General features: G+C 36.0%; 1 pseudogene; it reads right to left on the reverse strand.

The window, feature by feature from the left end:
* Nucleotides 1-2,317: 2,317 nt before the first annotated feature.
* LOC465848 (actin-related protein T1-like) lies at nucleotides 2,318-3,444 on the reverse strand (annotated as a pseudogene).
* Nucleotides 3,445-5,511: the final 2,067 nt, after the last annotated feature.

The raw sequence follows: 5,511 nt of genomic DNA on the forward strand, positions 1-5,511 counted from the left end.
ACTATTCAAAAACCTCACAATAAAGAAAAGAACAGGAGTAGGTAGCTTCACTCATGAATTTCACCAAACATTTAAAGAGGAATTATACCAATTCTTCTCAAAAGCTTTCAAAATATAAAAAAAATTCATTCTATGTGGCCAAATTTTTCATAACACCAAAGCTAAACAAAGACACTACAAAAAAGAAAATTACAGATTAATATTGTTTATGAATATATATGTAAAAACTCTCAACAAAATACTAGCAAACCTAACTCAGCAACATATTAAAAGAATTATTCATTATGACGAAATGGGATTCATCCCAGGAATTCAAAAGCAGTTTATCATATGTAAATCAATCAAAGTAATACACCACATCAACAGAATGAAGAAAAGGCTGCCACGTAAAAAAACATAAACAACATAATCTCAAATGATGATGCACAGAAAGCTTTTGGCAAAGTCCAAAACCTTTTTATAATGTAAACAATCTATTAACTAGACGTATAAGGAAATATCCTCAACATGACAAAGACCACATATGAAAAACCTACAGCTAACATCATACTCAATAGAGAGAGATTACAAGATTTGACCCTAAGATCAGGAAGAAAAAAAGGATGGCTGCTTTCCCAATTCCTATTCAAGTATAGTACTGAAGGTTGTACCCAGATCAATTTAGCAAGAACAGGATTTAAAAATGCATCTAAACTGGAAAGGGAGAAGTAAAATTATCTCTGTTTACAGACGATATGTACTTACATGTAGAAAATTCTAAGGAATAAAAATATACACAGAAACATTAGAGCTAATAAACAAATTTAGCCAGCTTGTAGGATATGAAATCAACAAGCATATATCAGTTATATTTCTATACATTATTAAAAACCAGCCTGAAAAGAAAATGAATTAATTCAATTTACAACAGAATAAAATCATAATTAGGAATGAACTTAGGCACAAAACGTGTACACTGAAAACTGGAAAACATTGCTGAAAAAAGTCAAAGATACACATATATGTCAAAATATATCCTTTATGCATGTATTGGAATACTTGGCATTATTAAGATGACGATACTAAAAATGTGATATACAAATTCAACACATTCCTTATTAAAATTTTAATGGTGTTTGTTACAAAAATGGAGAAACCTGTTCTAAAATCCAAATCTATTGGATTTTAAGGATTTCAAGGGACCCCAAATAACCAAATTAATTCTGAAAATGCAGAACAAAATTGGAGAACTCACACTTCCTAATTACAAAATTTACTGTAAAGCAACTGTAATAAAATCAATGTGGTCGTAGCATAAAGATAAACTTATATATTAATGGAATCGAATTGAGAGTTCAGAAACAAACCTATACATATAAGTTCAATTGATTTTCAACAAGGGTGTCAAGACCATACAATGGGAAAAAACAGTATCTTCGATAGTGTTGGAAAAACAGGATAGTCATATACAAAAGAATGAAGCTGGACAATTATCTCATGCTGCATAAAAAAATTAACTCAAAATGAATAAAAACCCTAAATGTAAGAACTGACATCATAAGATTCTCAGAAGAAAACATAGGAGTAAATCTTCATGACCTTGAAATTGGCAATGGTTTCCTAAATATGATACCAAATGAAAATGAAGAAAAAAATAAATTGGACTTTAACAAAATTAATTTTTGCACATCAAATGATAATGTCAAGAGAGTAGAAAGCCAAACCAATAAACAGGAGAATAAAACTCACATATATTATAGCAGTGTAATATCTGGACTATATAAAGAACTCCTAAACTAGACTGCCAAACTACACACAAGCCAATTAAAAAATAGGCTAAGGACTGACTAAATATTTCTCCAAAGAAGATATAGAAATAGTAAATAAGCACATAAAAAAATGCTAGACACCACTAACCATTATGGTAATGCAAATAAAAATCACAATGAGATACCACTTTCGAATGGCTATTATTGAAAAAACAAGAAAACTAGCAGTGTTTTCAACAAGGAGAATAAAATACTCTTACATTGATGATGGGAGTGTAAAATGGTGAGGCTACTGGAAAAGCACTCTGGCAGTCCTCAAAAAGTTAAAAAAAAGAATTAGTAAATGACCCATAAAATACACTTACCGGTATATAGCCAAAGGAATTCAGTGGGGACTCAAATAGATACTTGCACAACATTTACAACAATGTGCAAAGAAAAGTATATAGAAACATAAAATGTGAAAACACTTTTATTCAACATCCTGAAAAAGCCTTAAGGACAGTGGCACCTCCCACTGGTGCTTCTGTGATCTCACCTATAGGGTTGTTCCCTGAGCTCAAGGATCTTTAAAAGCATCTTCTCTGAACCACAGATGTCCCATAATCACTAAAATCTGCAGAGGTAACCCACATTTGTTTGAAACTGCTCAGAGAGGTCACGAATGGATATACCAATCCACACAAAGAAGCATCGAACAACAGAAGCCATAATTTTGATGTAAGTACCTTTGGAAGCTAGCTGTTCCAGTTCTTTCATGAGCCTTTCCTCTGGCCCAGAAAAGAGAGTGGTGCCCCCAGACAGTACAATCTCTGCAAAAACTTTCTTCTGGATGTCAGTGTCACAGTTCATTATGTTGCTGGAGGCCATTATTGAGAGTCCCGGGCTGTGGATTCCCAGCTTGTAGGGGCAAAAAGAACTTCGGGCACTTGATACAGTTGGTCCCCAATGTGGATGACATTCCCATCTGACAGTTTGTATTCTCTCAGGACGTCTCCGGCCTCTCGCATAGCTTTTTATGTGGCTCCAAGGCGATGTTGCACAGCTTCCCGTTGATGTTATTTACCAAAGCCTTGTAGAGTATGCAAGGAAAAGTACACCCACTAGCAAAGAGGAGCCAGGTGAGGTGCTTTATGAGGTCCCTCCCTGCTACAAAGAGCTCAGTGACTGCATGAGGCAGGGAGTAACCCTCATAGATGTGGACAGTGCAAGTGACCCCATCTCCACTATCCACCATCAGGCCTGTAACACAGGCAGCGGCAGAGTGCTGCCACTGCATGGTTAGACAGGTAGAAAGCAGGGACACTGAAGTTCTCAAACATCATTTCTGCAAGCTTTTCTCAAATTTCTCTAGGGTTCTGAGAGGGCTCAATCTTGAGTACAGGCTGTTGGCTGGGTTTCTTTCTGGGCTCCCACTCAAAGAGATGTTTCCAGAGTTTCTCCACGTCATCCCATCCTGGTACCAGCCCACACTCATTGGGGTAGTGCAGATATAAGTCCTCCTACTTGTATAAGGGTTCTTGCCCCCTGAAATACTTCTGGTTGGGTCTTGCTGAAGGCATGTTGCATTTAGGACGTCCCAAGATGGAGTTGTTGACATGGTGGTGTCCAATCTCTCCAGACAGGCTGCGTTGCAGAATCTTGAACCATTGTTAAAAATTACAGCTGGCACATCTAATATATGTGGATTAAACATGTCTATAGCATGTTCTTCTGGACTTCCCCAAAATAAAGAAAGAACACTTAGGTTACTTTATGAGAAAACAGACACCTTTGGAAGTTTTAAGGCCACAGGGTTCCAAAATTCTCAGGTTGTCACCCAGGCAGAGCTAGCTGGCAGCCTCCAATCCACTAAAATACCCCATCCTCAATCCCTGAGTCTTGTCTCCTTTCTGTAGACCCAGGATCTGCTGAAACAATTTCAGGGATGATTGCCCTCTGTGTAACAATCCAGACAAGGCCACAGTTGTCCTCGGTGAGCATCAGAGGGCAGGGGTCTTCAAGCAACTAGTACTTCCTAGTTTGTCATATATGAAACCAAGGAAGGCAAACCATTCCTATAGAGAGCTTTGATACGCCTGTGACTCCAAAGGAGAGGCCTCTAGTTATAGAACAAAGTGAAGCTGCCAGTGTTTGTCCCATAGTCCTTCTCTCTCTGCTCTGCTGAGCTGCTTATTGTGGAATGACAAAAATACATTTCCTTTTGAAGGAGAAAAACTAAGCACTAGATACAGGTGAATTTCTGATTTGAGATACCTGCAACTCAGTTCCAGCAGGCATTTAGAATGTACTTTTTTTCTCTTACATTTTCAAAAACAATTTTATTGAGATAATTTTACATAACAACCAATTTACCCCTTTGCAATTATATAACTCAATGTTTTCTAGTATATTTGCTGACATCCGCACATGACAAAAGTAAATCAAAATATTTTTATCACTAAAAAGAAACCCCATATTCTTTAGCTATCATCACCCTCTCTTCAAACCATCCTCCAGATCCTTAAACGACCACTAACGTATTTGCCATCTTTATGGATTTACCAGTTCTTCATATTTCTTACAGTGCAATAATAAAATATATGGTATTTTGTGACTGGCTTCATTCACTTTACATAATGTTTTCAAGATTCATTCAATGTTCGCATATAATACATTTTGTTTATCCATCTATCAGTTGATAGACATTTGGATTTCTTTCACTATTTGACTATTATAAAATATGTGGCTTGAAACAATCTTGTATATATTTGTGTGTGAATTTATATCTTCATTTCTTCCAGTTACATATCTAAAAGTGGAAAAGCTGAGTCATATATGGTAACTCTAAGTATAATTATTTCTGGAACTTTTAGTCTTTTTCTCAAAGTGTCTGAGACATTTAAGTTCCTAATGGCAGAGTTAGTGAGGTTCTCCACATGTTTGCCAATGCTAATTAATACATTTTTTATTCTAGGCATCACAGTAGGTATGAAGTGGCATCTCAGTATGGTTTAGACTTGCATTTCATTGATGACTAGTGAAAAAGGAAATGCAAATCAAAACCAAAATGATATTACTTCACAATCACTAAGATGGCTGTTACAGAACAACAGAAAATATCGAGTGTTATTGAGGATGTGGAGAAATTGGAGACCTCACTTATTGCTGGTGGTAATATAAAATGGTTCAGTCACTGTGTATCTTATTCATTTTCTGCTGATATAACAAATATCACAGACCGGGTAATTTAAAAAAAAATGTGTATTTGGCTCACAATTCTAGAGGCTAGGCAGTCTAAGAGCATAGCGTCAGCACCTAGTGAGGGTCACCACATAATGGAAGGCATAGGGAGAGAAAAAATGGGGACAGTATTAATCCTTTTGTCAAGAGCCCAGTCTGGTGATAACAAACCCATTTCCATGATAACAGCATTAATCTATTCATGAGGGCTTTACCCTCATAAACAAATCTTCTCTTAAACATCCCCATCTTAATACCATCAAAATGGCAATTAAATTTCAACATGAGTTTTGGAAAGGACATTCAAAACATAGTGCTGTCGAAAAAATATTTTGGCAGGCCCTTAAAAAGTTAAACATAGAATTGATATTTGACCTAATGATTCCACTCCTAGGTATATACCCACAAAATGAAAAGAAGTTACTCAAACTAATAATATTTCGCAAATGTTAATTAGCAGCCCTATTGACAATAGCCAACAGATGGAAACAACACAAATGTCCATTAATGGATGAATGGATGAACAAATTGTGATATATAT

The sequence above is a fragment of the Pan troglodytes genome, chromosome X (genome assembly GCF_028858775.2).
Source record: "Pan troglodytes isolate AG18354 chromosome X, NHGRI_mPanTro3-v2.0_pri, whole genome shotgun sequence".
Classification (NCBI taxonomy): domain Eukaryota; kingdom Metazoa; phylum Chordata; class Mammalia; order Primates; family Hominidae; genus Pan; species Pan troglodytes.